This window comes from Acromyrmex echinatior, chromosome 3, assembly GCF_024713525.1.
Source record: "Acromyrmex echinatior isolate Ae372 chromosome 3, ASM2471352v2, whole genome shotgun sequence".
NCBI classification, from domain to species: domain Eukaryota; kingdom Metazoa; phylum Arthropoda; class Insecta; order Hymenoptera; family Formicidae; genus Acromyrmex; species Acromyrmex echinatior.
In genome coordinates this window covers 2,194,617-2,220,658 of record NC_141854.1, presented here as the reverse complement: position 1 = coordinate 2,220,658, position 26,042 = coordinate 2,194,617, and the positions used below count along the sequence as shown (strand labels likewise).

Below are 26,042 nucleotides of genomic sequence, written 5' to 3'. Positions count from 1 at the left end.
TACTCGAGTTTTAATCCTCCTACAATAGCAGCAATCTTCCTATAATTTCAAAATAATAACCTTTAATATAATTTTTTTTTGGAAAATTAGCGCAGTCTTTTAACAATGTAATAATTTTGCAAATTTTTGTTAAGGATCTTGTATTTATTCTATCAATTCAATTTATTTTTCTGTTAATTTCTTCTCTTAACGAGAAATTTGAATGTCTACATAAAATTGTGATTAAATATATTATGTTGAATGAAGACTATAATATATTAAGACTATAATATATTAAAGTACAGTCGAGTATAATGTGAAATAGTGTGACGCAACTTCTTAAAGATGGCGTAACAAACAAGTCGTACAATTTACTGGAATATTAAGAGTTGAAAAATACATATTACGATAATATCTATGTGCTCGGTAGTATTTTATAGCTGCATTATACATTCTAGTGATATACAGGTAACGGATGAGAGTGCGTTGCTGAGAAAGCCCGTAATTTAAAAATATAACGTTGCAGTTTTTTAGCATTCGTAGAACCGCCCTAATTAGTCTAACCACGCATTAAATCTAAAAACTACGTTAAATTTAAAAAAAAAACATCATTTTCAAGTCTGTTTTATAGCGTATAAGATACAGTGTCCCAGAATGAGATTCTAACGACATTTGTAAATGATATAACATTATGCAAACGATACTTAACTTCTACATTACTTATTCCATACGATTTTAATGAAATATGTATATTGTAATATATATTTCACTATATCATACGCGAGGTGAGATTTTATGATTTCACATTACCATTTAATTTTAACTATTTATAATAAATTTGTAAATTAATTTTATATTGTATCTCTATAAGTAAATATTTTTAATTTTCGATAGATAAATATTTAATAAGTTAAATATCTAATATATTATTGAGAAATATAGTATTTTTACGAAATTAATTAAGAATGATGTTATTCAGTGATACTTTCGAGGCTTCCACGGTACTTTCTATACAGAAATTATGCGTTTCACAAGTTAGCTTGTATCCAAATCCATTTTTAGAATGCCAACGTTTTGTGAACAGTTCATTTCATCAGGGCGAAGAGCAGCCTGATAAATTGGATGTTATCCAATTTATTTTAGAAATATTTCTTAATAAATTTCTAAAGTTTTATGTTTAATTAATTTAGGTAATATAAATTATTTCTTATAACAGAAATTTATATATATATTATATATTAATTCTAAAATATATATTAATTCTAAAATAATTAAAATTATTCTCGAAATTAGGAAGTATTTTGTGATCAAGACTGATATGTCTCGTAAGTTCGTGAATATCACTCTGAAGATGTCGTAACTTTTAATGATGCGGGAAACGGTGAAGTTTTCTTGTGCAAGGACACAGCCGGTCATCATACATGGAAGTGTAGAAAACGTTGAAGGAATACAGCGCGTGGAAGAACGCTCAGAGAAACGGCAATTTATCGAAGAGTGCCGGTGGCTCTAATATTCTTTAATAGATCCTATAGCCTGATTGGGGTACTTCAGATTGCTAGCACAACCCTAAATGCCGGTGCTATAGCGGTGTTCCATGCTCGGAACTTCAGTCGGCAGACGCGTACTATTAGAGGCTTGACGTGCTGTTTTACTGCGCAGTAAATGCAGGTATATAAGGCATGACTTTAAATTCACTTACGCCGTACTGGCCGCGACCGTTGAAATTAAAACACGAGCTTTATTGCGCCTGATCGGTTTTCTGTCTTGCTTAGTATCCTCGATTTTTCGCTTTAGGGCGAAACAGATGATTGTGCGACCGCAAGGAAGAAGAGTTGGAACGAGGGAAATTGTCGTATTTTTTGTCAATTGATGAATCTATATGTTTTTAAAAATAATAGAGGATGTAATGATTCATTTCATACATTTTCTGATACTAGTCTAGGAAAAGGCAAGACATAATTTTACATGTTCAATTATTTTTTAGTTTTATATGAAAGAATAGTTTACGAATATCGTAATTGAAAAGTTGATCACTAATTTGTTGAAGACAATTATTCTTTTAAAGGAAAAAGTATATATATATATATATATATATATATATATATATATAGAGGAAAGCCCTCTATTATAAGATGGGCGCCTAATATGAGATAGCGGCGTTTCTGCTAAACTAATAAGCGCTATCTATTGATTCCATGAATTTATTGCTTTTGGATTGAAAACTATTTAATAGAAAATTCATTATTAGATCATGCCTGTAGTCACTGTAAAAAAAGGTTTTAGAATTTAGATGTCTTCAAATTTCATTGAGATGAGCATTTAAACTTTGTTTATTATTTAATAAATAAATATTTGGCAATCAATTCTTCATATAGTGAGATCGTACTAATATATAAAAATACGGGATATGTTAAATTGTTTAATTACAGAAATTAGATTTGATAATCATAAAATCATAAGACGTGGAAATGGTAATATGAGATATCCATGGTATTTCTAATATGAAATAACCCATGTTATGGTGAAAATCGTTGCTAAAGTATAAATATTATTGTACAATAATAAAAAAGACAACCGGAATTTCTGCTAGATGCTTCCAACTATCTGAAGACGAATTCTGAGTACAATCTATCGCATGCTCACTTTTCACACAATTTTTTGATTTTGTGATTTGCTCACTTTTTACATTTCTTTAATTTTCAAAAAAAAAATGGAATTTGAATTAAATTTTATATAACGTTATCTTAAAGCTTATTAAATTCCCTTCAAAATGACTTATTATTTTTTAAAATTCTGCCCAAAGCATTCATAAAATGAACTCGGTATCTCATAATAGGGGCCTTTCTTCTATATGTGTGTGTGTCTAATCTATCAATAGCGTATGGATGTATCCAAGTACACATTTCGAAAAACATATAGAAGAAGAAATTTATTTACTTAAGCTTACAATGCTTCGGAAGGTATATTATTTATAGAAATATGGTCGAAAACATTTTTGTGCATTCGTGATGCTTTGATACATGCCTGCAAGCTTTTTGCGCGCTTTTTGCGACTCTAAATTGCGTTAATAATGCCTGCGTTTCGTCAACGTCACATAGATGTATATTCCGCGTAACTACTTTCTAAACGTTTGCCATAAACTTCGTTTTAATGGGCACGTTGATTTAATTTACACGGAGGTGTGACGAGGTATGGCCCGGCACGACGCAGCGTGTCCTATTTACAAGAGACGGTTTACGAAACACGCGTGTACCACATCGGCGACATTAATCGTCGCGAGAGCTTAAGAGCTTGTGGGACGAGCGTATACAAGCGGCCGCGTGTAAATGCGTTGAACTATGGCAACGTTATAGCACGAGAAACCGATGCGGATCTCTTCATTTACCTATGTCGTCGCGCTTCATACGGGCGACAATGGGGCGCGACGAGAACAATGGCGCGAACGAGACACCGCGAGTTACGTAAGACACCGCCGCGAATTTCGCAATCGACATTACGTACACGGGAGGGATTCGTGGGTGGAGTCGCGGATGCAGAGAGATGTGTTGTCTGCTTCATGAGAAAATGGCAGATTCATATCGTCGAGAAACAACGTATCGTGCCGGCGGTTTACTCTCTTTACAGGGCGCGGCGAGGTTATTTTATCGTCCTCGCAAAGTTTACGGCGTACCGGGGAACGCCTTGTGTGGAATAATGCTTCTGATTTACTCGCTCGTGCGACTCGCTTCTCAACGTTAACATCAAATCGTCCTTTCCTTTAGCGAGGCCGACCAATTAGGAAATGCGTGGGCGACGCGTACTGCGATAAGTGCTTACCGCTTCATCGTTCAGTTGTTATTTTCCTTTTCATTATTTCCCTCTTAATTCAAGGTAACATTATGAATTTCCAGTTTACACAGAGTTAAATTATGTAGAATTGAGTATAATCTGCTCATAATTTGCCGGATCTTTAAATTATGACACGATTTTTATTTTGAGAACTTAAATAAAATAGAAAATGGCTAATATTATCATAAAATTAAAGATGGTCATATTTCGCGATGGTCATATTACATTAAAGGTAAAATCTCTTTCTCCTATCTGCTATGAAATGTCTATTACACAGAATTCTAGATTCTATCGAATTTTATGAGATGCTAAATAGTATTATGATGGAAGAAAATATATGATTACTTAATGTTTTAAATATAACACACGAAGAGGAGTGTCCGAAATTTGTATTTGTAAATATACGTGTCAGTTTTATCTCTTATTAACGTAGATATAATTAATCAGACGAAATCAACCCAATCTGTGAAGCGTACGTTTTACGGCGATACTTGGTTTTTTGCTTTATACGTCGGTAGATGTCACTGATGTTTGTGTCGATGGAAGATCCGGAGGGATTATCATTATGTACAGAAGGATAGTAGCGGAGATATGAAGGAGATACGAATAAAAAAATGTCGATGGTAACAACAGGAAGTCGTATAAAATGAGGTTTCATCTGTAAGCCGCGAAATTCTTGGCGTAGGTAGTTAAATGATACGCTTGTTGCAATATGCAGATAACTCGAGCCACGAATGGCGCGCGAGTGGGTTTAATGCAAGAAGCTTTATTATACATTCCGATCTTTTTTTCTACCCCTTCCCTCCACCCGGCCTTACGTAAAAATGTTCAATTATGAAAATGGGCGCACGAACGATAATTATATGCCGGCTCTCGCGGCGGCGCGGCGGAGGTGTTATCATTCAAAGGACAGCGCAGGAGAAACATTAATGGTCCGTGCATTTTTAATGCGCTAAAAGAACGCGACTTAATGCGACAATCGTGTTTCGCCTCTCGATAACATTTCTTCCGCAATTGTAGAACTCTCTATTACATGCAAAGTAGCGTAGACAGTGTAATATGAATAAAAAGACATTGGCGTAAATATACGGATACGGGATAACTCAAGGATTAATAAATTTTTGGAAAAATAGCAGATAACATGTCCGATTGCAAATATGTTGTTATACTGCGTGCTTATCGCGCGAAGCAATTTATATCGTTATCTACTTATTTATTATGAGATATTGCTTATTTATCGAGTCTTGCCGTTGGAAACGGTATGTTTCTTTCGCATATGGATTCTATTTTCAATCTTTAATCATAATTAATCCTTTAGTTATTATACTATGCTCTCTCTCCGTTAATCCGTTCTTTGAAATGTTACAGTGACTTCTCTCGAAACGATCTTTTAGAACAAGCCGTCATTGTAGTGACTTTTTTCTATGCCTTGGTACCTTATCGCAATCAAATATCCTCAGTTATTTTAATTTGCACTTATTTCATTGAAAGAACATTTCGCGTTCCGTAACCGTACAACGGTATATACAGCTCTACGTCCAGTTTAATCGTAACCAAAGAGTTAATTATGACTTCTTCTTTTAGAAGATGGAGGAAGTCACGTTTTGATAGATTACTCTTATGGTTTCTCCCGTTACCGAAATTGTGAGGCTATTCACCGTGTTCAATCAATTTCGTAAACGCTTAAGTTAGCTAACGCGTAATCATCGCGGTACACAATCGATAAATCGCCACCGACGGAAAATCACTCCCATGCCTTTCGCCGGGGTGATGACTGATAGCCTCTTCGCGCGCATCAAAGGAGTCTCGAGCTCGTTTCTTGCGCGTTGCTGATCGTTCTTATATCGCGTAAAGTTAAAGTTTTTCTGCGCGGCGCAATACCGAGTGTTGAGTAGCAAATGCACACGTGTACTCATCAAGTTGCTATCGGTTTTTCAATACGTTTTATTTCAGCCTTAATACCCGAGGTAAAACGCCAATTCGTAAACTCACGCTCCAAGATCTTCAGCTCGCAGAGTCAGTCGAGATAATAATGAAACTATATAGCGGTATTTTCCAAGTAAAATTGATAATTGTTTTTAGGAATAAGATGAGATGAATGACTGCCACATGAATAATTGTCGATTTAATAAGTGATTAAATAAGTGATATATTTAATAAGTAATATTTATGACTATAGATCTTAAAGTTGGTTCAAATATGTAACGTCTATATTGAGCTAATTATAATAATGAAGTAATTATAACAATGTTGTAATATTTTTTTAAGGTATATAATGTCAATAGATATATATTTCTGTTGTTAATTAAATAAGTGAACAATTGTCAATTTATAATGATTGTTGATATTATCTTAACTGAAGAAGACTCTGTCAGTCGAAACGTTTTTGTAATTATATATGAAATTTTTAGTATGTGTTGAATATATAAAATAATATTTAATTTTTAATATCTAAATTTGCTCGTAATTTGCTCGGTTGTCTTTAAATTACTTTGTTTTGCTGTTGCAAACATCGAGCGTTATTTATATTAATTTGTTGTTAATATTATAACTTAACTGAAATTCTTACTATTCTTCTATTCTTACTATTCTGATATTCTTCTATTATGTATCTTATATAAATTTGAAAAAAAAAGGGACCTGTGATTTAGGAAGATTATCTGTTATATATTTACATAAATTACTTAATCTATAGAAAGAGGCAGGACGGAAAGAGAGATACAAAGCTGGAGGTAATGTTTAGGATGTACGTGATATTACGTATTATAATTTTTTTCCCATTTACTATCGAGATTCGCGCTTATATTCAGAAGCTACGATGCTGCAAACGTGGTATCATGTGAATTTCACAAGGTGACCTCTCGACGTGGGAGTCGCCATCGGCCTTCGGCCGCGCTTCTCCTGCTTAGATTGCATCTGCGATAGAAACATCGTTGAATGTTAACAGCGGCACCCGAAAGTCCTTTCGAAGCGAGTCGCGCGAGCACAAGATACGAATTTCTCGATGTCGAAACACCTCGGCGAGAAGTTCGACCTGTGTGGCGAGAGGAGATCTCGCGCAGAGTACGAATTAGCTATTTGCTACGGTACCGCGTTCCTTTGGCACTTTAACCTCCTTATTCTTTTAGCTGGCAGGCATTCACCGGCTCCCGCATTCAGAAATCACGGTGCTTCAGCTTCGCTGCAGGCCTCGTATTATCGAAATTGCCTAGTGCGAACGTTACTCCCTAGTAATTCTAATAATTCAATCTCAAACCCCAAACGGACTTCAATTACTATCAACTTCGCCGCAAACGAGATAGCGAAATATGTTTCTAGTTGTTTCAATAGATAATTTTTATCAACAGTTCCGATGTTGCGAAGCTAAGGTAAATAAAATGACAGTACAACTTGCATCCGTATTTCTATAAAATAAATTGAAAAAAATATCATAACTATCATAACTCGTATATGCACATCTATACACATCGCAGTTCAACATTCTTCTTAAATTTTTATTCCCATTTCCTTCGAGTGACTCAGGTGGCATGTTCTACTACAATGTGCGCAATATATGATTATTCTACTCTTTTCTTCTCTTTTTTTCTTGCGACTGTGATGAAGAATGGATAGCGCAGAGGATGAAGGGTGGACGTCTAGCCGAGTGTAGGAATAAAAGGAGAAGGCGCGGTAGAGGTGGAGGCGACCAAAGGAAGTGCGACGGAACAAAGAACAAAAGTGGGTGAATTCCCACTCGGTTGAGATAAAGAGAGGGAGAGGAGACAGAGGGTCGCGAGGACTGAAAGGAGAAGAAGCAGTTGGAGAACTCGGAGATGAAGCGAAGGAAGAAGATCAGGCGCTGGTCCCCGCTATGGGCCTGAAGATATTCGCGGACTAATTGAATTTACGATCTCGCCGGACTGGCCGATCTTCCGACGTAAGATCGTCCCGATCGGTTGGTCTTTGGTCCAGATTCGGTGTATACCACCATTAGTGCGGCTGCTCCTCCCGTCTCCGATGTTCCGTGATGGCGATAATCGTAAGTTTCACGATTATACGACAAACAGCCGAAAACTTGGTTGCTGCATACGTGACCGCGATATTTGATACGAACCAGGTGTTCGCTTTCTCTGCTCTTTCGTATGTTCGCCATCTGAAGCCTTGCTCGCCGTAATATCATCGATGAAGTTTCGATGGCTTGATATTCCTACATAAGAAGACATGTTTTGCGTAGTTTCTCATGCACTTGAGCTGATACGAAAGTTCTGTTGCAAACAAAGAATAATACTGATCTGTTTGGTAAATTCCTTCGAATTTGCAATCATTTCATTTTTCTAGCTTATGATTCTGTTAGTTCCTGATAGTAATTTCTCTCTAGCTTATGCACATTGCTCTGTTTACTTTTTGTTTTCTCTGTATATCTGAACGTTAGACGTGTTATGGTATTCACTTTTCTTGTATGCCTTAATATGATTAAATGCACATTATTCATTAATCAAGAAGTTTTACTTGCGTTATTAGGCAAAATGCGAATCAATAGGTTACATTACTTGTGAATTTTTATCGAAGCCTGTACCTTTCCGTAATACGTAACTCGGTCCCCGGACGTACTGGAGATCGGTTCAATGGAACGAAACCGGTCTTCGTTCGTTCGTGAACTCTCACCAATAACCGGTATAACTAACCTCCCTTAACGACTAAAGTGCGAATGCGCGAAATCAAAGAAAACTGATGCTGCAAGTTATCTCTTTCTTCCTTTTTTTTCATTTTTACAATACTTTTATGAATTTATTTTGACATAAATAGAGATTCTTTTTGAAAAAAATATAATATTTACGCTTTAATCATTAATAATTATCAAAAAGAGAAAATGCTATTAAATTTAAATGTGAATATAAAATGAATAAAATAAACTAAAAAAATGACTAGATGAAAGACTAAATAATATAAATTGAATACTGAATTGAGCTTTCGAGATATTTAATAACAATAGGCAATATAATACAATAAATTGACGGGCGATTGAGAGCTAAAAGTAGGTGCAGTTATTAAATGCGTGTAATAGACAAAAGTATATTTTAAAAAAAGATCTTACATTAATTTCGCAAGAAATTTCGCAAAAATCAATATCAGACGTTTCGGCTTCATTCGAGCCATTACTAGCAATGTCAAACAATGAATGTAAGCATTATTTGCATCTTAACGATCCAAGAGAGCTGCCGGAAGAGCCTCTTCAATTCCAAATTTTAAGAAGCATTGCCAATTTACTGATTAGTCAAGTGAGAACTAGCAATATCAATATAACTTTATTAAGTAATGATAAAAAATAAATAAAAAACTTTTAATTATGATTAATTAAAGAAAAACTCACTGCAAATCTTGATCACACATAACGCAAAGGAGGAAAAAATAGATAAAGAGAAATGTCTCGTGATGAGTATAAAATTGAAATGATCTTTAAGACATAAACACTAAAGATGAGAGATGTGTCAAGAAATATATACACTGCCTTTTGTAGAGTCACTAAATGTCATAAATTACAATTTCTATGTAGATAGTCAAAATAATGTTAAATCTAAATTTAGTTACTAAATGCCTTTAATCAAATTTCTGTGTGGAAATTAAAAAAAAAAACGAAGTTGAATGTATTATAATTGAATTAGAGTTGAATTAAGACACAATTTTGTCAAGGATGTTTATATATGCATGATGCAAGAATTCAGTGTCCGATTTTAAATTTAAACTATTAGCTTGAGATTTAATATGAAGCATCTCAGAAACGAGTCTTTTACTGTAGTACTTAACTTTCGTTGTCCAAGATCTCAGTGTTCTCCCATTCAAATTTATATTCGAATTTTAACTTGTGTTCAGTGATGACAGACAGGTTACCAGTTTTTTAATTAATATTATTGTGATGCTCTACTATTCTGTTTTTAATTTTCTCCCCGTCTGTCCTACGTTGCAGATCTTACAATTAATCTTACATACGACATTTTTCTTTGAATCGTGAAGAAGAATGTCTTTTTGAACCTTAATAATTCCATCAAGTTTATTCATATTGAACCAAGATAATTTGACATTAATGTTTTTTTATAATATTCTTAAATTTACTATAAAGATGGGGAAAGAATGGAATAGCGAACTACGTGGTTTTTTCCTCCTCAACATTATTTAGCAGTGGAATCTGCTTGTTTTAGCGTCTTGTGTTTAAATAATAATCTTAAACGAGAGTTTATAGCCTCAATTTATTGTTATATTTACTATTGTTATTAGATAAAAGACTAGATTTTGTTCTGATAAATGTAATAATTTATTACATTTTTTGCTATGATGCACTGTAAGCATCTAAAAAAGATTTTTGCATAATGTTATATTTGCGGAAACGAAATGACTTTGTGCAAGTTTTAATGCAACTTTTTAATAACATTAGTGATTTAATAGCGTGTATTAAGGTAGGGAAAGAGGATGGTCAATGAAAAGTTCGCCCTTGTGATCGCTATAAAGAAATTCGTCGAAAAAATGTCGATACTTTATAACATTTTTCTTCCGGCAGTTTTCAAAGCTGATAGGCTTTTTTCTTTAAACTTTCTGTTTCTGTCTCTGTCTCTTACATTTCCCTTTTCCCTCTCGTTTGCATGCTTTCAGAACTGTAACGTGACGAGCGTGTACTTTTCTTTTCATTCTCGCTACTCCTTTCTTCCTCGTCATCATCATCCACGAGAGTTATCCTGACATTAAAGCTGCCGTAGCGAGCCCGCAATGTTCTCACAAAAGCGACAAATGGAAAACGCCTTTGGTTGTTAAGCGCTTGCGTTAATATTAATAACGATGATGGATCTGCGATGAGAGAGAAAGAGGCGGATACCGAATGAGGGACTAGTCGAGGATTGGGAAAAAGGACTGGTTGAGGTCTGACTTCTCCACTGGTGATGTGTAATTAGAAAAGACATCGTTACGCCATTAATTAACAGAGCTTTCGATTCATCGCGAAAATTAATGAGCGCGCGATGAATGACGTCGACGTGGTGTCATGTCGCAATTTTGCTGGATTTTTCTATGCAAAATACGCGCTAAAGTGTAAAATGACGGAACGAAACAATTTTTATGCAATATGTGATTTTTATTTGCGAATTGTTTTAGTTTTTGATATCTAATAGAACTCTTTTAAAGGAATTAATCAAACAATATTTATCTTCAAAGGAAACTGATTAACAATACCTATTATGTACATATATAAATAATTGTATTTGGATACATATATAAGTAATTACTATATGCGTATTATTATTATATATATATTACGCTCCAAGAAGCGAATACAAAGTTAGATGAGAATCGAGATGATATCAACGCCAAGTTGGCGCCAACTTTTGGTTGTCTGCGACACATTGCTTCCTGTTTGTTGTATATGAATCATATGACATATCGGACGATCATCAGACCCCGTGTAATAAAGAACGAAATCTCCTAATTGCTGTTTAATGACCTCATCCAGTCCATTCCACAAAAATACGTTACTTTGTACACTTTTTTTATTGTTTGGTTTAAGAGCAAATGTTCAAAGTTGAACGAAATTCTTCAAAGTGAAACCGAAACAAATCATTACCATTTTATTCTTTCAACATGAATATTTAGAATATTATTATATTGTATTCGTACTTTATTTTAATTTTTTAAAATATAATGATACGTAATCAACAAATATTCCAATCCGTTATAAGTAGGGGAAGTCCAGGCAAAGCAGATATGTTAAGGTTTGGGAAGAAAAATAACAATTAAAATTAAAATCAAAAACCTTTTTTATTCTCATAATTCTATTAATGGAATCAATTTTGTAATAAAATAAAATTAAATTTAAAAAACTTGAACATTTAAATGAACTTTTTAGTTAAAACGTAAAAAAAAAAGAGAAATCATTTGTTTCGCCCTGCTTTGGGCAAAGTGGGTCATTCGAGCAATGAGGATGGAATTAAAAAAATCAAAATCAATATCGGCAGTCATTTTAAAAGTAACTGCCAAATCCTCTATACGTAGTGCAGCTTTTATGAATCCATTGGTGTACTGACTGCATTGGATTTAATCTTTGGATTGTGAGTCGGTATATTCATAACACACATTATACTGCATCGTGCAAACAAATTTCCCGATATTTTCAGTGCAATTATGTACCAGATGAAGAGGATGGGCTATTCTTTGTCCTAAAGAACCTACTTGACGTAAATTTGGAAAGATTAGAATAAGTTTAAGCAACAAGAAAAATTTTAACCTTGAATACATATTTAAAGACAGAGAATTCTTATAAAAAATCATTCACATTGATTAAGAAAACAATTACTGATAATAATTAAGTTACGTACCTTAGTGAAAATCGCAAGAAAACACACAATTTCTTTTATTTCTCTGTCAAACGAGCGCAATCATATGTTATTTCGTACTTTTATGGCGTCGACAGATAATAAAAAAATATTCGCTTTGACCTAACTATTGATTGTCCCAACTTTGGTGTTACATTATCATTATAAAAAATTTGTAACGTTACCAAATCGTTGTAGCAACAATTGGTAACTAAGTAACAGTAATTACAGTAACTAGTTAAGTACTTCCATTCCCTGGTGTGTGTGTGTGTGTGTATGTATGTGTGTGTGTGTGTGTGTGTGTGTGTGTGTGTGTGCGCACGTCGTTTTGAGACAAGAATTCTAATCAAAATGTCAAGGTTATAATAGTTTTTTAAATATTTAAAGTTAGCAAATCATATTGCCTAAAGTTTGACGTATGATGTGATTGGCATTTTGCGCTGTAGAACAAAATGTCAAAACGCGCAAACGATATAATGCTAACTTTAAATACTTATAATTAAAAACCTATTATAGTCTCGACATTTTGGTATTAAAATTTTCATCTCAAAATTATTTCAGAAATCTGTTATTTAGCAGATGCGTCGAATCTGAAACACCTTGTATATATGCGTAATATATAAAATTTGCCAAAGTATATATTTATTTTATGAAATAAAACTGATTTCATAAAATAAATATATATTTTAATGTAAGCTGATTTCACGCTTTCAAAAATTATTCCTAATTATTATAAGCAATTTGTGTTGAACTTGATTGTGTAAGAAAATTTATTACTATTAGATTTATATAATACGATGGTGAGAAATGAGTAGCAATATTTATTAATTATCGTTACGGATTGTATATTAATTATCATTAATTATCAAATACTTTTTATATTTTCGAGAACAGTTAAAACTTGAAAATAATTGGATCGGTATAATTAGAGAGTGCACTTATTCATAAATCTTTTTCTGCTTTTTATTCGCTATCTCTTTGGTTCCCTCTTTAGGTGAGGAAGGGAGCACTCTTATTTTCTTTCTCTCTCTCTCTCTCTCTCTACATATATATATGTATATATAGCATTATATCTTCTATATATTTATATAAAAGAATAATTATAAAAAAATTTTCATTTGTTTTATTCATTTAACAATTCTTCGCTAATTATGAAACCAGACAAGAATATAACTTATTTAGTCTTAACAAGTTCCAATTGTATTGAAAGTTTAGTTCTGACAAATAAATACTTTATTGTCTTGCGAAAGAAATTTTATATCGCTGCATCATATAATAAACTTTAAAAAAAAACTTTTAAAAAACTTTTTAATTTCTTATAAAATAATTTACAAAGATCAATATGATTTCTTGTTTCTAAAATTTTATTCTATATTCTCTTTGAATTGTTATTTAATTACTTAAATTCTTACAATATTACTTTATTAAATTCTTAAAATATTACTTAAATTCTTAAAATATTACTTTAATTACTTTAATTCTAATTACAACTGATTTTTCTTTCTTTCTGTTTTTGCTGTCATTTAAAAATAATCGATAATCATATTTCACGAAATATTTCACTATCGTGTTTTTCCATAATAGTAACGTTTTCCATAATAGTAACGTTTTCGAACAAATTGCAACTGTAAGCCCGGATCCTCATACAGGCAACAACAGCGCTTTGACACTGAATGCTGATTGGTGAAAAACGGGTGATGGAGGTAAATTTTACTCCCACAACCGGCTTTTCACCAATGTCTGTATGAGGATCCGGGCTTACAAATGTGTCGCATCATGTTCTACTTATGTATTACTCTACACTCACATGCAACTCTTCGCTACTCATTTCATACAAAAGAAAAAACACGAGAAAATGATCATGCTGGTCGATTCGTAGATTGCTAATTGTAGATCTGGGAACCTGTTCCTCCACGTACAACGAACTTCTTTTTATCGACGTCCGGATGCTATTATCTTTGCCCAATTATTGATCCGTCAAAGGCATTCGAAAGCATTATGCGACAACCTGTAGTGATTTATTCTTTCGCATTACGACATACTCGTACATTTTGATTATTTTGTTCTTCTATTACAAGACTTGGCATTGCGCTACGCAAGTTTTTCTTTGAGCTTGTATTTACAAAACCGCTTTAAAGTATGGAAGCCTTTAGATTTTTGTGGCAACGATCTTCATTTTTCCGTCATATATACACAGCGTTTCTTAACTGTTAAATTATTTTCCAATGATAATTTAGATATGATAGATAATATATGAACGGCTAGGAAATGATTGAATGTTTGAAAAAATGTGGTTTTGAAATTAGTGAGATAAAATTAATATTAGATTTTATTTCATCGCGATTTAATTTCATAGATATATTAATTTAACAACATAGCAAATAATATTAAAAGTAAATAGTCAATTTTAATATTAAGGTTAGATCTGGCATAAATGATCTAAAAAATAATTTATTTTAAGAAAATATAATTCTCACGCCGATAGATATATTTTAAAATTTATGATAACATATGATCTTTACGCACAATCTCTCTTCTAAAGAATAGTAAAATACAATTTGAATGCTTTAGCCCTACACAGGCTACTTCTAACTTAGTATACTTCTACTGCGTACCATCATGTTGGATCGATCAGGATCTCCACATTAATCATGTGCATCGCCAAAAGAAAGTAATCAGTGCTGCTTGTTGAGCATGTTTTCAATTAAACGTGGTAAATTGCGGCTTGCTTCATTTACAATTAAGCGCGCTTCTTAAGGTTCGGGAGATGACGACTGGATTACACATTTGCAATCAATGTCGATAATAACACAGTGTAAAGCTCTCGCTGCGCGATCTTAATGAGCTTTATGCACTGTTGTTGCTTCATCAACCTCCCACTGTAATTGTAAATGAATCCCTAATTCATTCAAATCGCGCGTGATGCGTGTTTCTTGCATGCTAACAAGAATCTCTAATAGAAATAGATATTCTGAGAAACTCCTGAGAGCATTACACGCGGCGCGTTTCATGATGAAAACTTGTGATACTCCTACACTCGTTATTCATCCTACGATTGATAGATTCAGATATACACGAAGGCGGACTTTTTATTATTAATGATTCATATCATTATTGATTGAATGAGCTGCAGGGAAGTATTGTAAAACGGAATAAAAGTGCATCAGCGGAAAAATCATTTTACAATAGCGTAAAAAAAAGTGTTCTTAAAAGTATTCATTTAATTGTAAGTTAGTGCGAGCAAAAATTTAACGCACTTTTATTTTTATAAAATTGTCTTTGTAATTTGTTCTCAAAAGTTGTGTAGTAGAAATTCGTCGAAACTTATTTTACTGCATCATTGTTTCTGCTGATGAACTTTATTCCACACAGGATTATTTTATTTCAAAGTATTGAATTACAAGTTGGTAAAAAGACTTTTTTATAGCAACCCACATATTCTATTTTTAAAAAATTGGCAATTACATCATTTGATAGAGTAACGTTTTAGCTTTAAGAATCTGTATTTTTAATTGCGATACGATCATTTTTAACAGATTAATTTTTACGAATAATAAAGTCAGAATGTTTCTTTTTACTTAATCCGCGAATAACTCAGGAACAAAAAATCGTAGAAACATTTTTAAAAAATGATTTTGGGAAAGCTTCAAATTTTCACGATAGATAATTGAAAATTTGCTTAAATTTTTTTTGGACAGACCTAAAAAGAGAAAAGAAAATTTTTCATTTTTTTCAGCTCGTAGTTTTCTATATGCAAAACTCATATAAATTCAAAAAATATAGTAACCATTTGAAAGTAGAGATTTCAAACTTTAAAATCCTTTTCTTAAATTTAAACTTTGATCATTTTTAACGAAAATATTGATCGGGAAAGTTCTTTTTACCAATTTGTAAAAGGACTTTTAAAGGGACTTGTCAAGAGACCTGACTCAATATTATTCTCTATCTCTAGTATTTTTTTTAAAACAAATTTTATTCAAAATTTCTAAAGCAAAATTAATCCATTAGTATTACATCACTGGAACAACACACTTAAATATGGCATATTCAACTAATTCGACTATTTGTAACTTTCATGTAAAAATGAACATAAAATTTCTTTTTTAATCGAAATGCCAAACATTAAAGAATATAAGATATCAAGTAAATGTATGTATCTTTATTAATGTAAAAGTTATAAGCAATGGAAAGGGCATTGGAAAAGTATTGGAAAAAGAAAGCTGAGTATGCCATATCCAAAGTTACACTTTGGAAAAATTTTAAATACCGTTGAACAGATTATGTGAAAATTTCTTATTGTCAATGTGATGGCGAGTATATCTATTGTCAATAATAATAGTAGCATGATACATTAGAAAAATATTAAATACAATAAAAATAAATTTAATTAAAAATAAAACTCAATTCGCAATAAAAAAATAAATTCAATTTATAATAATAATAGAGTTAGCTCGTCTATTATGGGATAGGTTCCCAATATGAGATAGCGGGATTTCTGCTAAACTAATAAGCGTATGTGGTTGATTTTATTATGAACTTGTTACTCATAGAGTGAAACAAATTTAGTAGAAAACTCATTATTAGATCATGCGTGTAATAGTTGTGAAAAAAGATTTTTGAAATTGGATGTTGTCGAATTTTATTGAGGTCTTCAAATCTTGTTTTATTATATAATAAATAAATATTTGGTAATAAAGTCTGTACAAGTGATAGAGTAAGGTCGTATTAATAGGAAAACACGTGATATAATGATTTATGTTTAACTGTAAAGATTAGATTTGGTGATCATGAAATCACAAGGCATGGAAGTCGTAATATGAGATACTCAAAGTATTCTTAGCTATATGAAAGCATCTAAACGATTCAATATCTCAAAGCATATTATTGAACGAAATGTTAAAAATGATGATTCTATTGTTAAGATTACTCACATACACATACACATATACTCACATACACATACATAAAAAAATTATATAATTATCATGTATAACACATTCAAATTTTTTGTTCCTACTTGTACGTAATATAATAAAAGCGTGTATAAAAAGTTTATCTTTATTTTTTTCTTAGTTTTCTGTTATGAGATACCACCTCATACAAGAAAACTCTTGTATCTCATATTAGGAATCCATTTTTTGAATAAGCAAAATCAACACTTTCACATACAACAAAGTACAGCTACTCGATCGTTAACTTTAGGTGGTAAATCTTGAATATATTTCTCATAAAATTGACACAAAAATAGGAGTTAAGGTTGCAAATTAAATAAATTACATATCTTTAAAAAAAGGCGACTTTACCCTATTATGAGATTTTTAGTTGATATAAAAATTGATAACTATGAGCTTGTTGGTGTTATATGTGGAATATCACTGAACTTTGAATCGACGATGGATTAGATGTATTCGAGGTGGATATCGCACACGTGAGGATTCTGATACCTATAGTGGCACGAACCGTACGTGAACGTACGTCGACACGTACGTGCTGTTAAGAAACTTCCTTATTCGGATCGTCGTGCCGCTGTCACGTGCAAACCATCCGGTCGACATTGTTGCATTCTTTTACCAAGTCTTTCGCCAAGTCCTTCGTTGAGCGTTTCGTCGAATGCTCGACTCTTAGAATTTCTCGCCGAAGAATATTTCCAGTTGAGAGAAATCGCTGTTTGCGATTTTATTCGGTTAGCATAGCGCAGAATAGAATAAGAATTTTTCTTCGCACAAAGACATATTGCGTTTATGCGATTGCAAAATATAATGCGGTCCATAATGCGAGTCTTTTTCCTACTACAGAGCCATGAATTGTCATTTGTTCCTATTTTTATCAAGAATCAGAACTGTTCACACGTTTCAATATTTTACGTAATTGTAAGTCGCGATGAAATTAATCAAGTGAAACTAGAAGAGTTAAAGAAATAAGCAGATATTGATAAATTTTTGTGTTACTAAAGATTGTAGCGGCTAAGTCGTATCGACTAGTTAAATAGTGTCTCATATTTTCTAAACGAAACATTTTTTCTTAACGGTGACGACACTCAATGTGACGCTAGTAACATGGATCAAGTATTGTCATTTTTGTCTTTGAGCCATTCCTTTATGAGTAACATTCAAAATTGATTTTGTTTGATGTCTGATCTGAATTTTCGTACAGTTTATTTAAAATGCTATTAGTACAAAATGAGTAATTGAATTATAATGTACTATCAAGATTATAATTTTGATATTTAAACTTTTTTTGAGTATAGCATCAAATTAATAAAATATTCATAAGTTATGCTGTTAGTAAAAATAGAGGAAGTTGGATAAATCGTACTTGTTATCGATCTTTGTATTGTACTTACACTTAAGATAAAATAACATGTTAAGATTGATAAAAAAGATTAAATAATACTTTATAATTACTATATTTTGATATTTGTATGAGAAAAAGTATGTTTGTATTGAATCTTTTTAAAATAACTTACTAAAAATCATTCATAAATATTATTTGTTAGATTTTAAGGAAACTTTATTTATAAAAACTAATGAACAATCATTGATTTTTACAAACGAAGATTTAAATTTTCTTAAAATCCAACAAATAATATCTATGAATAATTCTTACGAATTCTTATCAAAAAGACTCAATGCACACATAATTTTTCTTATACCTAAAATCTAAATATCAAAATATAGTGCAATTTAATGATCCTGTCTTCAAATCGTACTAAAAAAGCTATTTTTAAAAAATGTTAATTTAAACAATAATTCAATGTTTAGTTCCACATAAAAATGTTTTGTTTTATTACCAGTAAATTAAAGTTTTGATGTGAGTACAAAAATATTCTGATTTCTTCAGTACTTTAGTTACATTTTTTTTTAATGTTAAGAAATACGATATAGACTTCCTCCTATACGCAAGATTATACTCGTATTATACGCGAACTTCCTTTATTAAGAATAATTACACAAAATAAATGTGTCGAAAATTCATGGATTATAATCATAAATCGTAATTTTTAACTGAGTTCGAATCACTAATGTGTATTATTAATTAAATATATTATTGCGGCTCGAAAAGCAGCTGATAGTTCCCGAATTATAAGGGGACATTTGATTTCTGCATGTCGATAGTTTAGTTTAGTACTCGATTAAAAGGAGATCGAGATAAGTGAAATTATAAGAGGGCACACTTTTGACTTCGGCGATCATAGGTGTTGGTACCTGCCGTTGTCTCTCATAAAATATAGAGATACACCCATATCGCCATTGCGACAACGTATAATTTGAAGATATATCGTGCTAATTTTTTATTCTTGAACCAACCTCTCGATTTAACAATGTAACTTCTCGGACACGGCAGCCTGATTTAACAGAATTGTCAAGATAGTGAGAACGATCTTTATTTCGAGGACAGTTAGATATTTGTTGATTAAAATGTTTCACGTTGTCGATTATTCGCGCTAAAAAAGATTATCAGAATATGTAATTGAATCATCATAGTTAAAAGAGTAAGATACATAAGTATTCGGCGGACTGTAAACTTTTTAAAGTATATTTTTTCGACAAGAGATAGTTCTGTGAATTTAAAAATGTTATCAGCTTGGTGGTATGTTGGAATTTTCAGATAGGGCTAAAAATAAATGAGCGATAGTGTTGCTTATATCTTGTTTGTCGCATTTGAAAACGCTTACGCTTTCCATATTCTCTCGGCAAAATTACTCTCGCCAGACCACACAACAACCACAGATAATAATTTCTATATTGGATAATGGACCGATTTAGTAAAAGACTTGCCAACCCACGTTACTCATGATAGCGTAATAGATAATACGATACAGAATGATAACGGTAGGCATTGCAATAATTTAACCCCCTTTATAGTAGCGAATCGTTCGTCATTATCGTCTCGCTTATTTTGCCTAACGTAGACTGGAAATTCACTGAAATACAGTTACATACGAGACACTATCTATCTTCGACGGGAACATTTTTTAACAAAACACACGCAATTTGCAATTTATTAAATATTTGATACGAGTTATGCAACTTATACTTATGTCAACGATACGCATAAATGAAAATCAGTAATGTATTTAGTACTTTATTGTATTGGATATTTTAAATACTTGTACATTCGTATAAAATGTTACTACCATGAATATATTTTAATATTATATAATGATTGACTAAAAATCCGCGTAATTATTAGAACGAGTAAAATGTTGAGTAATTTATTGCATTGATATTTTGTATTATAGCATAAATAATATGCAATATTTTTTATATTTTAATTTTAATTTACACTATATTTTGCTGTTTGTTATATAAGTAAAACATTTTGTAATTTATATTCAATATATTAGTATAATATATATGTGAAAGAAATATATTAGTATAATAATATGTGAAAGAATTGACGCGCAATAACAATTTGAAATTATACATAAAAAAGTTAAGTATTATAGTTAATTAAAGCTAATAAAGAAAATAAAAATAAAAGGATAATTTGGATAAATTATTTTTAATTATTGTTTCTTAATGAGTACTAATTACGAATACTTTGTAGGCTGAAAATATTATGAGTCCGTCGGCTATCAGATCTCTGAATGCAGTTATCTTAATATTTTAGTTTTTAAATATTTCTTAGAGTTTTAACCAAATGCTGAATAAAATATAATAATACTGTAGATATTTTGAATAAGTAACAATAATTTAAATTGGATAGAACAAAATATTTTTTATTCGATAAATCGATTATACCGTTAATGATTACCGTTATAATACGGTTAATAGCCTTTGCACTTCGATTTAGTTTCTATGGCGCTTCAGGTGGCAAACGTGGTTTATGTTTGCTTACTTACACTGCTGCCGATTGCTGTCGATATTATTACACCGAGCGGTAGGTGGCCCAGGAGAACTCCATACCGTGGTTCACTTCTATTTGCCACATAACTTCTTGAGAGAACCGATCCATCGTTCGATGAGTGTAATCAGCAGGCTGGCCTCCGGTTCTGTCTGTAGGATAAACAGGCTCTCGTAGCTGGCGTGCTTTTTAGTCACATACTCGACATCGTTATCGATATCATTAGAAGAGCTGTAGGTGGGCAGTGCAGATCGGTAGTCTCATCCTAGATCCCGGAAATCGAACGACACAGAGAATTTCCCTTATCCTCTTTTGCATATAATCGCCGATCGTGCTACGCACGATCCATCATCGGACATACGCAATCATCGGACGGGATCCCCTCCTTCTCGTTAAACATACCTACATACATATTCTGCGTTGGTCAGACATTCTCGAATCGTTCCTCATTTCCGTTCGGTAACGACATCGGCTGCGTGCTTTTCTTTTTCCTTTCCGGGCTCGAGTGGCATGACAGGTTCTTCTACCTCCTTTTTTTTTTCTTGAGCAGCGCAAAACACTCGCTGATCGAAGCGTAAATGGTGCATCGTTTCGTTCGATCGTGTCTATATAATAAACTAACCTGATTTTTTGATCATTTTGTCTTATCCCAGTAGTTACTTAATGGCTGTAATTGATGTTTATGTTAACTCATGGTCGAAAAAATATACGATGCATACGTAATTTTTTTACATAATATTTTTGACTTTAATTACTTTGTTACTTAACAGTTACATCAACTGTGACTAACTTATAAATTTTAATTAATTTTTATTAATACGTTTACTAAGGTACAACATAAATTATTTTTTGCAATTATTCCATGTGATTGCAGATTATAATTTTACTCGATCAATCAAGAATAAATTTTATTTTGTATTATTCTTACAATTGGTATATCTTTAAATTAATCAACAATATATCATTACAGTTATTTGTTATTTTCGTATTTTATATGTATTTTATAAGTTTATTCATTATATTAGTAAAAAAATTGATCTAATATATGTAGATACCTACATATACTATTTAGGAATGCTGAATGAATGATATCAACGCAACGTTTTTCTTTTAATGGTGATAATAACAACCGATTTATGTATCGCAACTAAGCCAGACAGACTCCATAATTAATAATAAATTAGTTGACATCCAGATGACATTTTAATAATGTTCTTAATTATTATTTTCTATTTTTATCATTTAAGTTCTACTATGGACATTTTCCCGAATATAATTATTAAAGGAAAAAATTGCAAGTTTTGCGTTTCTTTGTTGTGAAATTGTGGTGGATTGACCGGAGCCGCATACCGCTTCGAAGAGGATTGCCTTGAAAGTTTTGCACGGAGAGGGCGAGGGGCATAGGAACCGGGAATCAGGAACCAGGAACCGAGCGGCAGACCGGCTTGACTGGTCCAGAGCCCAGGTCGTATGTAGGTGTATGTACAGGTACACGTAATATGTACATCAACGGATCGAAATGCATGTGGCTGCCTTGTTCACGTAATCCGCTGGGAGTGGCGCGATACTGCTTATTCGATTATGGTTTGCTGATTTGTGCGATTCGGAAGATAGATTCAAGGGCAAAATGTGTTTGTGAAAATGAAATAAAAAGTTTCTTGAAGTTGTAGGATTTATAATGATAATTCGAGAGAAAAAACGTCCACCAGGGAAAGATGTCAATTAAAAAATTATTTAGAACTTTTATAAAAAGCGACTCGCTGTTTGCGACTCAGAGTTCAATGTATTATGATTTTCGAATCTAAATTCGAGCATGATTGATATGAGCATCATCAAAAAATTGTACACACAAGTGATTTATATTTACAGTGAGTGCAAAAAGCATTCATAGGAAATTTTTTATAAAAAAAATCTTATTTGTAGAAAATAAGCATTAATTAACAATTTATACTGTGAATATATTCTGTTTTAACATAAACATATGAGCTTCGCATGTATTTCTGATTTTAGAAGCTAAATTGCTCGACTATATGAATACTTTTTGAGCAAACAACACAATTTTTAATTTTTCAGATGATATATTTTGTGTAATTAATACACATCTTTTTAGTATATATAATTTTAAGAAATTTACAGTTTATTCTATTCTTTAGGAATAAATTGTTAATTACTCGGCAAGAAATGGTTGTCAATTAAATGTCGTGTGATTTGATATCGATTCGATGACTCATTTTCTGGATAATGTTCTTCTGGATAATGTTTACTTTTTAAAAATAAAGTTTTTTTAAAAAATATTTTCTCTGTACGAATTTTGCATTATATATAGATAAATATAAGTACATTTATTCAAATGGAATCTGTGCTTGGCACAAATATGAAGCTACTCGTCAATATCAAGTAGCTACTTTTTAAAATAGCATATTGGGTAATATTACTTTTTTTATAGTTTTAAAATAAATTTACGTTTCTAAAATATGTATATGTATTATTATTACTACTATTATTATTACAATTATTATTAATACATATATATATATATATATATATATGTATTATTATATGTATATGTATTATTAAGAATATATATATTCTTTTTATCTTTTTTCTTTATTAACTACAAATAACATTTTATTTTTTGTTAAGACACTTATGCTTCGTATGAAATTATTTCTGTCTTTCGTAATAAATAATAATTAGTAGTTATAAACTTGTGTATTCCAAAAAGTTTAAAAAAATTTAACACAGCGAATATTAATGAAATTTGCCAATCGACAGATGATAAGATCATTTGAGATTTCCTTATTAATATTTTTATATTAAATTAATATTCCTTATTATTGTTATTTTCATATTTCTTATTACTGTTTTTATATTATAAATTAATTTAAGTAATATTGTGTGTTACCGTCTGATTTGTGATCCAACGATCCATAGGTATGTATTTACAAAAAAACTTTAGTGACTCATAAACTGATATTACTCTCAGGTAGATTACCAATAGATACATTCTAATAGAAATACTTATAAAAGATGAATTCAGTTGTCATTATATCGCAATAAGTAATTTATTTTACGAATTATAGTGTCATAGTTACTTTTTATCTCGGCGAGCAAGTGAATTTGCATTTACATGATTATATCTTTTTGATCGAAAAGTGAACATATTGCTTAAGACAGATTAATTAATATGTTAAGATTTCTATAAGACTAATAAATCAAAGTTTCCGTCTCTAAATAACATTGTCCAAGTAACTTTAAAATTTAATAATTAAAGAAATATATATTTTGTTTTTATAATTATATATATTTTATTTATATATATATAATTTTTAACTATTATAATTGTCAATTATGTTTTTAATGACTTAATTAATAATGTCCGCACAAATCATGTTTATATAATCATGTTTCTCGTCAAAATTAATCATGATAATCGCCCTGATTATATATTACTGATATCGTAGTTAATCTGTTTATTAGTCAATGAAGGGTATGCTTTTGTTAATTTTATTTTACATATATTTCTTTCCCGTTCTATTGCTTATATTATTCTTATATTCCACTTATTATTATTCTGTTAAGAATATACAGGGTGTCCTCTGAATTTAAATGGCCTTTGGGAGCGTGTAAGGAATCGATATTAAGAAAAAAGTTCTTTAGAGATGCTCCTCGGTTTGCTTCGTTTTGGAGAAAATTTCAAAAAAAGAGTATTCACTCACTTTACGAATAAATTGGTAAATTATTTGTCGTACTCACTTTGCCACTATACATCTGTGAATTTTGACACATTCCGTCATTCATAGATTCATTCACAGATTCATATCATTTAAATCTATTACTTAGAAGTTTGTTCGGCGGACTTTATCTCCTTCAATTTTTCTTTTTTTCCTTTGGCAATCTTTTTGTTTCACCAGTCATATTCGTAGTTTCTTTTCTCTCCTTTCTTTTTTCTTCAGAGGCTAATATAAAATAATTATTTATTGATTCACATTACCGTCTTTAGTGAGCAACTAATTGTTCTGTAGCAAACTATCTCGATGCGCAGCCAAACGGCTCCGAAATGAGAAATAGAGTATAGACTTTTGGACCAGGCCTTGTTCGAATACTTAGGTAGTTTTAATAATAATAATAATAATAATAATAATAATAATAATAATAACAATAATGATAATAATATTAATAATAAAAGCAATAATGACAGTAGATTAGACTCGGTTACAGAGCTATCCTCAGGTAGTGCCTTTTCCTCTTTCAGTGGTTTCCTCTTCACTATCTTCCTTCGCCTCTTGCGAAGCCGAATTCATCTATTTTAATAAAAAGAATATTTCTAGACACATCTCTCACCCTCACTATCTCTTCTCAAGTCCTTCTCCCTCAATATCATGCTTTTTTCTCTCGTTTATTCCACATCTTCAAGCGTGGAATTTGTGGAAGAAGTTCCCCGCTATCTCCAGATACTATTTTAAATTACACAGCATAGCACAACTTCCTAGATTTCTAATTGTTTATTTTTCGCAATTCAGATCCTCTCTTCCCTCCGGCACTGAGTAGGTCCTGATAGCGTAGATTTCAATGAGACCAGATAAATAATAACCGGATAATCATCCGATTTTGTGTGTGTGTGTGTGTGTGTGTGTGCGTGTGTGGTGTGTCATAATTGTACAACTAGAGAGTTAGCAACATTTAGAATTAAGTATATTAAGCTTCATGTAAAGTAGATTTAATAATAGACTAGTATAGATTTGTAAAAAATCATCGTGAATTGATTTAAATACTCTCGTGTTTCAATCCTAAGAATCAGAAATCGCAGTATCGCAGTAATCGGATTAAAGAGATAAGTTCCTTGACTCAAAACTAGCAATGGTCGGCTCTTAGAAAAAAGGCGTTCTTTTTGGAACGTTGATCTACATTCCGGAGTCATATAAGTTCGTTCGACTCGCTGTCTATTTCCCTTTCTATGCGCGTGCACGCGAGACAAAGTGTCTGCTCTAACAATCTTTCATAATTCTTCATCTTTTTCGCAGTACAGACTTTTACGTAACGCATAACGCACAG

The 26,042-nt window shown here is 31.7% G+C and overlaps 2 protein-coding genes and 1 pseudogene across 3 annotated transcripts in view; 1 reads left to right on the top strand and 2 right to left on the bottom strand.

Annotated features, from left to right (window-relative positions):
• MESR6 (misexpression suppressor of ras 6) overlaps positions 1–26,042 on the top strand; it is a 697,505-nt gene that overhangs the window by 40,799 nt on the left and 630,664 nt on the right. The gene's annotated exons all lie outside the window — the stretch shown is intronic.
• LOC105144965 (uncharacterized) overlaps positions 1–26,042 on the bottom strand; it is a 141,103-nt gene that overhangs the window by 28,741 nt on the left and 86,320 nt on the right. The window lies entirely within an intron of this gene.
• On the bottom strand, positions 16,623–24,784 carry LOC147910113 (uncharacterized; annotated as a pseudogene).